The sequence below is a fragment of the Talpa europaea genome (genome assembly GCF_964194135.1).
Source record: "Talpa europaea genome assembly, chromosome: 9".
NCBI lineage: Eukaryota > Metazoa > Chordata > Mammalia > Eulipotyphla > Talpidae > Talpa > Talpa europaea.
This window is the reverse complement of record NC_140076.1, coordinates 97,287,896-97,301,753: the sequence shown is the minus strand read 5'-3', so window position 1 is coordinate 97,301,753 and position 13,858 is coordinate 97,287,896.

Below are 13,858 nucleotides of genomic sequence, written 5' to 3'. Positions count from 1 at the left end.
CAATAATAACTTATAGAATTAAAAAGTGTAATGCAATTGTATTCAATGTGAAAAATAAAATGTATTTTCATCAGACATAAAATCAATGTAGGAAGTAAAAATTAGTTAACAAATATTTCTAAATTACTTCTTAAAATGTTAAAAATTATTTGTTAAACTAAAAGACAAAAATCAAATTATAATTAGTGAAGTCACATTTCTCATCAAGACATTTAAATAAAAACTGATAATTTTAATTGATTTTTAAAGTATTTAAGTGGATGTATTCAATACAAATTAAAATATTAATTAAAATTAGTTAAAATTAATGATTCTAACTTTTAAAATAATTTTAAACTTTAATAATTAATTATATTAAATATTTTCACAAAAGTGAAACTTTTCACAAGTCTAGTGCCCATGTCTATTTATTCATTTGCCAGTGGAAAGTATTGGTGTCAAGCTTCATGCATGCTCCATCTAAACCTGCCTCTAACAAATTTAAGAGGAATAGGAATTGTTTAGCATTAAGAATGTTCCTCTATTGCCATGAAAAGTGAATAGCCATAGTGAACACAGCACTATTTCTTGTAAATGGCTCCAGAATTACAAACTGTAACTCAAAGAGAAGCAGAAAAAGAGAACTCCTGGGAAGCAGTAGTTTATTATGGAAGATTCTATTGCATTCGTGCATTCTATTGCATTCTATTGCATTCGCAAGGATTGATTTGACAAACTTAACATGTTGGACTCTCTAAATAGGGGTCCAGGAACAGGGTTTCTGGTGAACAGGGCAGTGTTAACAATCAAGTTGTCAAGTGAACGTTAATGGTAACCAGACTGTCAAGGGTCTCAAGGGCAGTCTGGCCCTGGAATTTATGGAAGCAAATCTCAGTGCTGCCACTTCCTTACTAAATCATTGTGGCAAAGTCTTTAGACATGTTTACATGCCTGATCAACTCTCAATAAATGTTACTGTACCTTTATCTGAAATACGTTCCTTATAATCTTTTTTTTTCCCCCCAGGACAACTGGCACAAGTAAAAGAAGAGCTTTCAGTATTTCTTCTCATGTAACAGTAATAAAATTTTAGTCTATGGCAAATTTTTTATTATCTTGGCACTAGTCTCCTTTCTAATTGGGCATACATACATAAATCGTGACTTTAGCTGCTTGACTGTTGTGTAACTTAAGGAGTATGTATATTGCCAGTCTGTGCCACTTGGCAGCTTAAAAAAACTTAATTTAATTTAATTTAATTTAAAAAGGGAGAAATGTAGTACATGTGAGATTAGTACTGTGTAAATATGCTGAAATCTAACCCCATATGTTTTGTTCAAAATGTTTTACACTGTTCAGTAGAAAAAGAAAACAGATCTGATCATATATCACCTCCTTCCTCAAAATTTTTCTATAGGTCCCAGAGACATTGAAAGATCTCAACAGATTGTCAAAATAAATAAATTGAACAAGATAAATAAATTAAGCAATGAAACAATAGCCATAAAACAGAGAGAGGACAAATAATCATATAAAATAAAACATTACTAATCAGAGAAAAGCTAAGCAAAGCCATGCTATATCTTTTACCCATTGAATAGCAAGATTAAAACAATGTTCAATGTTGTCAAAAATACAAGGAAATATACATCCCTACAGGGAATATGGGGAGGGCAATTTGATTCAAGGGCACAAAAAAATAAAATGGAAATAGATGCCATGAAATTCCATACCCCATGGACTTAAAATATTTTTTCTCAGAAATAGTATAAAAAATAATCAAAAGGTTTCACAAAGTTTTAGTGCAGGTTTTCATTATGGTAATACTTATATTAATGGAATATTGGAAATAGCTAAGTTAATTTACGTTACATCTACTCAATGAAATATTATACAATTATATAAACAGGGTTTTTGAAGCATATATGGAAACATTAGAAAATATTTATGTTTTATACTGATTATGTAGATGGTGGTATATAAATGAATAATGTATAATAATGTTTATTACATAAACTAAATGTATATATGTTGCATGCATGAAAGGAAACACTGAAATATTTGTGGGATTACATGTAAGTATTAGGGTAAAAGAAAGTTGATTTGTTGTTAATGATTTTCTTCAACATTTTAAAATTTTTCTGACAAGGTATGATTTCCTAATAATCCAATTAAATTTAATAAGAAATTTTTTATGTTGGCACTAAAAAAATTCTTACTGATTCAATACAACCCACCTTACTATTGCACAAAATTGCTGTCATATAGTGGAAGTTATTAGAATAACAGATATAAAAATAGATGCAAATTACCATACTCCAAAGACTGAAGAGCTTTGGTGAAATTAAAGGGTAAATGCTCTAGCCATTTCCTGAACAAGCATATTTTTTCCTGTCTAACTTAATGCTTTTGAATGACCAGAGCTCTAACTATAGTGCCTGGCATAGTAACACATACACAGTATAGGTTCAACATATATTTGGTAAGAAGAATAATTTGAACAATGACTGAATGAATAGCTTTCATTAGTTGACTACATTTGGCCACTATTTATGCTGGATGTTTTTTTCCAAAATTAGACAAGTTTCTGAAAGTGGACATACAGATTCAGCTGAGAATACAGATTTAATACACCTGAGAAGAAACTGAATGAGAGAGGTGATCGGGGTTCTTGAGTTCAACTGCTCTGAGTTTGGGACGATCACATAGACTCATGAAGTCTTGAGGAGGTGCTTTAATATGTTAAAGAGATGTAGAAGTGTGAGTCATTATTGTAAGTATCAACAAAATAATAATAAATAGATACTAAACAGGAAAGAAAATGTGATATAACTAGGCAACACATATTTAGGTCACTAAAACCAAAGCCTCAAATGGCCATATTTAGTAAATATGGTAAAGAAAAACTTATAATTGCTTTCAAGAAAGATGGAAAATGGCTAATGTGTTTTTCAGTAGACAGTTTCCAACTTATCTCTAATGCACAGAGCAGTAGAATTCAAATTTTTGTTTCAATTTGATGCACACTTTTTCTTTTTCTAAAAAGACAAAGCCAAATATTTGCTTCTTAGCATACTTGAATTGGGGCCTTTTGATCATTATTCTCAGTAAGAATACATTGCATTTATTTAGCACCTTTATATGTGTCAAAATATTTTCACTTAAAAATATCTTAAATGATTCTCACAACCACCCAGGGAGGTGCCATTAGCAGTTTTCCTTTATTTCAGCTGTATCCCCAGTAGTCTACTAGAACCAGTCACACCAGCTAGGTAGAGCCAATTGAATTTTTTTTTGATTTTTGCAAGCTCGTTATTAAGCACAGATGATATTAAAAACTAACATTTTAAAATATGTATATATGTGAGATAAAATTAAATAAATTATATTGAAATGGTTTCATACACCAAAATTCATCATTTTCTTATTTTAGTATATTTTATTATTATCTATGCTTGAGTTTATTTATACTTATTGAGTGTCTGTAATGGAAAAACTATATGACTGTGTGCTTCAAAATCCACATTCAGGGACATCACATTGACAACTTGAAATAAGCCAAGACAGGGATATGTGTAGCACTAAAATTGGCAAGCACTACAAATCAGGGCATGGTTTATTGTTTCGTTGTTTGTCTAGATAATATTGATGGAGTAAATGTAAATAATGAGGATTAAACTTAAATATATACCATGTCTCCAACCATTATCCTGTAAATAGCACAATAAATTGGGAAAATATTCTTCCAATATTTTAAAGTTCTCTTCCCATTCAGTGAAGAAGTCACTGGTGTCATTGATGAATAAATGAAGTTTCAATGTATACCTTCATTGTTTCATATCTGTCTTACTCATTGACATAACTCAGAACTACATGCATCATCATTGCAATCACAGTGTCTTCTCTCCAAGAGTCAGGAAAAATCAAAGTGAGTATTTTGTGAGAACCAACTGGCTATATGGAGTTCCTTACAGAGTATATATAACTATTATTTTTCAATTGCTTGCTGTGATTTCTATATAGCAATAAATTGGTATAAAGAAAAGAGCTAGTTGTTAAACATTTATCAGCACACTACCATCATTTAAAGACAATTAAATAGGAACAATTTAGAAAATGTAAACAAAAAAACAATACATGTTAAGGGTGACTCAATCAATGACTGAGTTGTATTTTATGCTTATCCTACTGAAAAGCATCCCAAGTTGTATTTTATTCTTATCCTACTGAAAAGCATCCTCAGACCTAGTCTAAATGCCAAATTTATCACAACTGTGTGACTGTCACTTTCCATAAAGACCAGGAACACCAGCAGTTTGTCCCAGGCTACAGAATAACAGTACACATCAGACCCAAGCCACTATACCTACCACCCACCCCTGCCACCATCTCCCCAGATTGAAGCGTACCCCTGAATGTCTTCTGTGTGCCACATGCTGAGCTTATACATGCTGATTCGCCCCTTGACTTCTGGACATGTATGAAATACCATATCATGTAGTATCAGATCTGGTGTCCAGACAGAGGTTGGATCACTCAACTCAGAACTACTTTGTTGTTGGTAAAGTTTGACCACAGGAAACAGGAGATGGGATTGAACCAGACAAATAAATTTTCATTCTTTTCACTTTTCCATAAACAATTACAAGATTCCTCCTTACAGCTTTCCAGAGAAGTCCAAATGTTGAGCTAGCATACCTGCTGAGTGGCATATTATATTTCTTTTTTTCAAATATTTTATTTTTTAGATTTATATATATATATATTACATCATTGTTCATATTTAGGCAAAGTTTGCTTTCATTCCCCCCCCAGGCATATTTTATTTCTTAGTAGCTAGTCACAAGGAGTAGCTAGTAGAGTAACAGTTCACACACATTACTTCACACTCCTCCATGCCTCACTTTCTTTTTCCTTACCCTGCTTATGTGTCCTATAGAGGCATCCACACTTTAATCTGTACCCTTAATCTGTTCTCTGGAGAATCCAGGTTAGAACATAAACTTTAGCTAACTATTTTCAGGAATCTGAGTGCACAGGAATATGGCTGCTTTAAGAAATTATCACACACTGGGTGTCACAAAACAACAGAAATCTATTCTCACAGGTCTAGAGGCAACAAATTAGCAGGATTGCCCACCCTCTGAAGGAAGGGACAATCTCTTTTTTGCCTCTTTCAGCTTCTGGTGGTTTCAGGAGTTCCTTGGCTTTTAGCCACAGGCTCTAATCTCTGCCACCATGGTGATGTTATCTCCCTCAAAACCCCTCTGGCTCTCTTAGGAAGAAACATGTGGTTGCATTAAGAGTCCACCTGGATAATCTAGGATAATCTCATTTTTCAATAGCCTCAACCCAGACACCAGCACCTGGATATATCTTTTTGGAGGATCTCATTCACCTCTCTGAACTGTGAGGAAAAATAATTTTGTTTATAGTCACAAGTCAGCTATATATTAAGAAGTAGAAATATTTTTCTGCATTAGATACATTTTTTGGTAATTATGAGCATGGTACTCATGTGACAGCATAATTAGCTATACATTTATCTAAACAAAATACAAAAATCAAGCACAAAGGAGTGGAGATTAAACAATGCAAAAATTTTTATCCTGTTATTCATCCTCTAAAATATTAGGGTCATATCAACTGCACTAGCATGCACAGAAGACAATGACTGCCTTGGAAATGCAGAATAAGTGTTTTGAAGTGGTTCTGGTTTGGAGAGAAAAAATTTCTAATTATTACAGCAAAATCTTTTTTAAAAAATGACTGCTTAGGATTTGCCTTCTGCTTTATATTTTTTCTTTACAGAATAGGTTTTGTCTTCATTTCTCTCTTTTTAAAAAATGAGGAAAGCTAGGATGAAGGGTTACTGGAGGGGAAGGACAAGGAAAGGGAGGAGGCAGTCTCTATAAAGTGAACAGCTGGGGTGTGCCTGATCTGAAGGTGGCTGCTAATATTACATTGTATAAGATCCCAGCGTGCATCCCAGCTGTGATCATGTACTCTGTTCTTCTATCGACAGTGTGTACAAAAGGAACAGTTATCATTTGCATATTTGAATTCCACATGCATTTTTATTCATTTGTGAGTGTCTTCAATTTTTCTTCTTCAATTTGCTTTATAAGAAGAGGCTCCCTTGTCCGGGCTAGAAAGAAAAAATCCTGGCACAAAATAATATGATGTGTTTATATTTGAGTTTCTAAATATAATTCATACCATACTCATCTATCATTGTCTCATTTATCATTTATTCTTTGCACTGTAGTTACAATTACAACATCTAGGAGAAAGGCAGGTTTTCTGACTCCTAAAATGCCCCTGGGTCTTTCTTTGCTCACTGAGCAGTTATAAATGAAATACATTTAACTCACTAGGTTGTAGGTTTCTGCAATACAATTTTCAGTTTACAGGTAAAGCTAGTTATCATTAGAAATTGATAACAAACTATACCAGCAGAGTCATTTGGAAAGAAATGCTTTTATTTTGGTGATCTTTATGTTAATTTATAATGTAATAAATATATTTTATGATTTCAGTTTCTTATGTTACCTAAGATGATTTTGATTATAGATGTTTTCACCTTTTCTAAGACCTACAATTCAAACATCAACAAATTTGATTTTATCAAACAGATAGTTCTTTGTCTCTTCTCTCATTATTGGCATGTGAAAACTTTTATTGCACAAGCTTCTGTCCTGAACCAATCTCAAACAACCACCCTGATCAGCCTTCCTGAATTTTTCTTGTGAATATTTGTAGAACCTGGTTTTCAGCAGGGGAAGGCACCTACATCTCAAATAAGGGATAATATTACAGTACCTTGATTATTAAAATAATTCTATATTCAAAGAGAGTTCTGGATACATTTGATGGTGCAGTATTTGGAATATATGCAAAATAGTATATATTTATCCCATATGTTATCTATTTATTTTATGCATTATATGTCAGAGAGTAATATCTACAGATACTTGTATAACTTAGTTTAGAGTAAGTATATATACATACTATCAGGATAGTGTGATATTGGCAAACAAATAGAAAAATAAATTAATGGAACAGAATAGACATCTTAAGAATAGACCTATACCAATACAGTCAGCTTATCTTTGAAAAAGGAGCAAAGGCAATACAGTTGAGAAAGAATAGTGTTTTCCATGAATGTTGCTGGAACAACTGAGCATCATTTAATGGAACAACATTTAAAAATATGAAAGTATACAAAGACCTGCCTCTTTCAAAATATTAATGCAAAATAGATCATAGACCTAAACTTGTAAATGCAAAGAAAGCCATAAACCTTATAGACTAACAGAAAGACACTCTCAAGAAAATAAAAATTATAGGCTGAAAGAAAAATATTTGCAAAACATATCTAATAAAGGACTTGCATATAACATATACAGTGAATTCTTAAAACTCAATAATGCAAAAATAAGTAATTCAACAAAAATGGGGAAAAGAAGATGTAGAAGTGACATATAAGCATATGAAAAGATGTTCAACATTATTTGTTATTAGAGAATTTAAAATTAAAACAAAAATTAGATACTACTACATATCTAATACAAAAGCTAAACACCAAAACACTGACAACATCAAAAGCTGGTGAGGATACAGAGCAACAGGAACTCTCACTGATTGGCTGTGGGAAAACAAAATGTCACTTTGGAACATAGCGAGGCAGTGTTTTTACACATTTAAATGTAGTCTTATCATATAATCATGCAATTGCTCTCTTCAGTATTTTCCAAATGGATTGAAAATTTATGTTCACACAAAAACATCCATATGGATGTTTATAGCAGCTTTATTCATAGTAGCCAAAACTTAGAAGCAATGAGGATGGATAAATAAACTATAGTACATCCATATAATGGAATATTATTCAGCACTAAAAGTAAATGAGCTGTCATGAAAACACATGGAGACAAGATCTGTGTATACTTTCACAACATACGCTGTTCAATAAATGCACAGTACTAAGTGAAAGAATCCAATCTAAAAAAACTAATAACTATGAGCCCAATTATATGACATTCTGGAAACAAGACTATAGAGAAAATAAAATAATTAGTGGTTGCTAATGGTTTGGGGAAGAAAGAGAGGAAGGAATAAGCAGAGCACAGGGCATTTTAAGGTAGTAAAATTTTTGTATGATACTGTAATGGTAAATCCACAATAAGATGCATATGTAAAAACCCATATAATGATCCAACACAAAGTGTGAACCTTAATGTAAACTATGGAGTTTGGTTATTAATAATGTACCAATATCATCTCATCAATTGTGACAAATGTGTTTCACTCCTATATTACATCAGTAATAGGAGAAACTGTGGAAAAGTGAAGGCATGCGTATTAACTCTGCAATTTCTTCTCAGGATTTCTATAAGCTGTTTATAAATGACTCTACCTGTTTTTTAGAAAATGGATTAAAACCTGCACTATGATGGTAGAAAAGCCTTATCTCACTGGTGAAATTTATTTTCTTTTCAAGTGAATGGAAACCATTTATTTATTTATTTATTTATTTATTTATTTATTTTTAATGTTCAAGAGAAAGGGTTTTATTTGCAGTGCTTTATTTTAGCACTGGGTGGTTATATATAAACCATTTATTTTTAAAGAGAAACAATTGAAATTTCCACTTCTTCCACAAAGTTCACGTAGCTTAACTAGTACTGGGCTTTGTGTCTCACCATAACAACTAGAAAATTAAGAAAATGTGAAAAATAACTATTTTCAGATATTGTACAATAGGCAAGTAGATCTATGATCCCAGTAATAGAAGCAAAGGAGGGAAATGCTAGGATTGTCTAGATTCTCTGCCTGGGGCACTTTCTAGTCCACATTTGCAGGAAGCATGAATCCAGCAGAGTATGACAATTCTGGATCATTGAGTTGACAAGAAAAATGGATCATTCCAGACTTTCAGTAAATAAATTCATGCATGAATAAAGATATCACTAACAATATAGAATGACATTGCATTTCTAATTCTTATTATAGTACCATATAGATTTATATTTTAGTTCTCGTATCACTGCCAAATGATTTAAAAGATATGTGATTTTTCAAAATATGAGGGTGTCTCTTAGGTGATTATTAGGGTTTTAAATTCTGAATAAAGATAAAGCAAAACACCATGGCAGAATTCAACACTTAGCAAAAAGTATAGAACTTTTTAATGGAAACACCTTTGGCCCTGAAGCGTTAGGAATGAAGAGAGCTTTGCCACAATAAAACAAAATGACCATTCCTTGTCTGCTCAGATGCCTATAACTTTTCCCCCAAATATTGAACCTGGCATGTAAAGTAAAATGTGGCTCAAAGGATTTTTTTCGCCATGAGTACATAGCAGACTCGAGTATAATAAGACAGAAAGGAGACAGACAGATCACAGTCAAGGGATGTATCTTTGTTGATAGATTTCATTTTTATCTCAAAAATTACATTTATAAGTGTACTTTAAATTTTACAAATAAAAACTCTTTACCAACAAAGCATATGTCATTGTTCCACAGATTACTTAATGGTTTACATTATTATACCTTTCAGTACCCTCTCCTCATACCCTTTTTTCTTAACTTACTTAGGAAGTCAAAGAGTTGAATAATTGGGGATTCTGGAATTCTTTGAGGGAACTAAAGTGCATATTCATACTTTTCTTATTCCACCTAAGAGCCTTGGTGTAATATTTGTATTTGTTGGAGGTGTAACAGGCAAGATAAAACCAGCAATTTTCCTCTTAACATCTAGGACAAATTTGATAACCACTTCTGATATAAATAGGTTGGTTTTAACATGTTTCTTTGCACCAGAATATTTCTTTCCTCAAAGAGTAAATTCTGATTTATTTGATTTGTTAAAAAGTTCATTTCCTCTCTGCCCCAATGTATTTTCCTTTAATGTTCAAAATTTTAATCAAAATATTTTGCCTTAAACAAATATATTTATTCAATAGGCTATATTTTCTTTTTAAAAATTATTTCATGTTTTCACTAGGACTAAAACTTTTTTAGTATAAACTTGGTATGTCTAAAGTTAACTGAAAAAATTATAGCTAAAAGAAGTACTGTGCAAGACTTTATACCTTCATGGATGCAGTAATTTTATTTAATCCCTCCAGCTTATTTCTTTATGTATGCTTCTTTGACAGAAAGTCATTTTTAGCTAAAAGAGGGATATATATATATATATATATATATATATATGTCATGCCCCTGCAAATTTTGTAGTAAAGTACTGTGTTATCAATTTGTTATTTAATTAGATTGCCTTATTAAATTAGTTTTTAAAAACCACACTGCTGGAGCCTACATTAAATAAGTATTTATGGCATCACATTGTACATCCAGAGTAAACCTTTGGGCTTCCATTTCCCACACAGACCTGGTTGTTAGACTGAGTTTCAGATCCAGTCCTAGAACACTTAAAACTGATCCGTTGCCCTGTTTTATAAAACATTCTCTTCTCCACAAATGAGTTTTTTCACAAGCCTAGTTTAGTACAAATTTCCAATGGATATAGTCTGGTCCTGTGCCTCTTGTTGTCTGCTGGGCTTTTGCCACCCATGGATGAAATTTTTTTTTTCAAGATTTATTTATCCATGCATACAAGAGCCAGGGTGCAGGCCAGAGAGGAACCACCAGAGACAGAGTGGGGAACAGAACAGGCAGACCGACCGAAGTACACTGCTGAGGGGAGCAGTGGGTGAGACAGGAGAGATCTGCCTCGCCATGTGGGTTTTTCCCTGGCCGGCCGGGGATCCAACCTGTGCTGCAGAGGCTGTGGATTGCTTCACAGTGTGGTGCCCAACCCCTTGCACCACCAGGGAGGCCCATGTGGATGAAATTTTCAAGGTTGATCACTGACTTCTAGGACGTGGAGTAAAAGGACTCCTCATATACTGTTGGTAGGAATGTAAACTGGTCCAGTCTCTATGGGAAATACTACAGAGGATTCTCAAAACATTAAAAATGATCTTCCTGGGCTTCCCTGGTGCTGCAAGGGGTTAAGACACAACCTATGAAGCTGTCCACAATCACCGCAGCGAGACTTCAATCCCCAACCAGGGTGCTGCACACATGATGCAGCAGACCTCTCCTGGCCCGCCCACTGCTCCCTTCAGCAGTGTATTTCAGTCACTCTGCCTGTTCTGTTCCCTACTGTGTCTCTGGTGAATCCTCTCACCCCCCACATCTCTGGCTTGTACCCCAGTTTTTATATGCATATACAAATAAATCTTTAAAAAATGATTTTCCATATGATTCAGTAACCCTACTCCTAAGTAACTAATGAATATAAAAATGCAAATTTAAAGGGATATATGCATGCCTATGTTCAATGCAATACTATTTACAATGGCCAAGCTCTGCATACAATCTAGGTACCCAAGTTCAAAAGACTAGATAAAGAAGATGCGGTGTATATATACCCTGGAATACTTCTAAGCTATTTAAAAAAGAGATGGAATCTTGTCATTTGCAACAACATGGACAGAATTGGGGGAAATTGTGCTAAGTGAAATAAGTCAGGAGCAATAAATACCAGATGATATCTCTGTGAAATATAAAAAAACAAAGTAATGGAAGAGTCAAAAAATAAACTAAAACAAACCCTTTAAATCTGACTGCAGAACTGAGAATAGAAGGTGAGGGTTGGAGGATAAAGAGCAGAGGGGCTCAATGAACTCTGCTGGAGGATTATTGGTACTTTAGTGATGGGTGTGGTGTGCGATACACCTAAAACACACACACACACTGCTGTCAACCAACATTACTTCAACTAAAGTATTTTTTTACATAATTTACTTAATTGAATTATTTAAAAAATTGAAGGGCTAGAAATTCAATCAGATACCAGTATTTTTAAATGCAGTTAATTTTTATATTGTGACTTGTTGAATTTATGTCTTCCTCTACTTTTTATAAAGGTGTGCATTTATTAGAAAAGCATAAAAATATTTTAAATATAGACTATAAGAATACAGCTAGCAAAATAGCTAAATAGCTATCCATAGAATAAGTTACATTTTAAAAGTCTTAAAAGGCTCAATTATATTCTTTGTAATATTTAGGACAGCAACAGAATTGATTTGGTCAACTGGCCCTAATTTAACAAAATTATATTTTCGCATCCATCTCTGGTAGCAATGAGCATTGTTTTCTCAGCTGGTGAGACACAACATATCATTTTATTACCAATAGAAACCTGGATTCCAATAATTATCATAGCCAAATGTAACAACATAATGACATGACAAAGAGACACAGGTCTAGGCTTAATATCTTCTTAGGAAATGACAGCTACTATCACCATGGTGCATAATAAAAATGTAGTTGCTTATAATTTCATAGCAATGTCTAAGGTCAATGAATAAACATATTGGTAACAAAATGAATGTAAAAACAAATCCTAGCTGGCGGAGTGGCAGGGTACAATGAGCCAGACCTGAGAATTAGGAACCCCAGAAGCCAGCATCAATCTTGTTACCAAATATGTTCTTGAGCAAGTCATTTAACTGTTTTAAATATCAGTTTTATATCTATAAAAATATCAGTCTACAAATATAGGTCACTTCTAGTTCCAAAATTCTGTAATTTTAGAACACATCAACATAGAGCTAAGGTATGGAGCTCAATGCAGGTAGAAAGCAAACCTAAGGTGATTTTCTAAATTCATCTGCCTTTCACCTCTTGCATTTTCTACAATGTCTAGCAAGATTAGCAATATAGGACTATACGATACTTAACTGCAAGCGAAACTCAGGGGAAGGGATTTACACATTCTTCTAAGTCTCTGGAGCTTCGAAACTGAAGCTGAATCACACTTGATTAGGCTCATTGTGTGGAAAGTTATTGTCACTGCCACAATAAGAAGTGCACTCCAGTGTCTGGGTCATTCTTCTTCCTCATCAGGAGCAGACTATCAATATAGTCTCAGAGCTGAGACTACAAATAGTTACCTTTCGCTAAAACCTTATAGGCTAGTTATTAAATTACTATCTCTCAACTCAGATCTACTCCTCCAGAATCTCTTTTGTATGCTGAGGTTTGGGGCTCTGAAATGTATATTTCTCCTCTTCTACTAAGTTCCCTAGACAGTTCCATATATAGGGAGCTCTAGTTGAATGGAAAGTTGGATGAGGGGTAAAATGATTTCTTTGTTCTTGTTATTCTCACCAGCATTCATTCAGCAATATACTCTTTTAAAAAAAGATTTATTTTGTTTATTTATGCATGTAAGATCTGGGGTATAGGTTACAGGTGCAGGGGGGCAGGAGGCAGTGGTGAGAGGATTCACCAGAGTGTGGAGCAGAACAGGCAGATCCACTGAAATATACCGCTGAGGGGAGCAGCAGGGTAAGGCAGGAGAGGTCTGCTGCGCCATGTGGGTTAGCTCTCTGGCCAGGGATCTAACTACCCTTGCGCCACTAGGGAGGCCCTCATTCACCAATACACTCTTTTGAGCAGCAACAGAAGTTGGTTCCATCTCTAGGTTTCTTGGGTCAACTCAGTACTAGTCCCATATTACTGTCTCTAAGGTATTCCCCGACTGCTATGCACATCACTTCTCAGGTCTGCATTTTTTCAAGATTTCTAGCTCTGACAATTCTATCATTTTCCCTTTGCTCCCTCGGTCTAAGACATGGCAGTTGTCTTCTTTGCAATTTCTCTGTGTTTCCCATTCTTTTATTCCTTCCATACTTTCATACTGATAATTTTTACTCATCTACTCGCATCTCACTATTCTAGAACACAACAATGTAGAATCATTATCTGCATTTGCAGAAAATGAGATTACAAGAAGTTATTGACTTAAGATTGTCCAACTAATAAGTAGATAAATGCCAACTCATATAAGAAGTAAG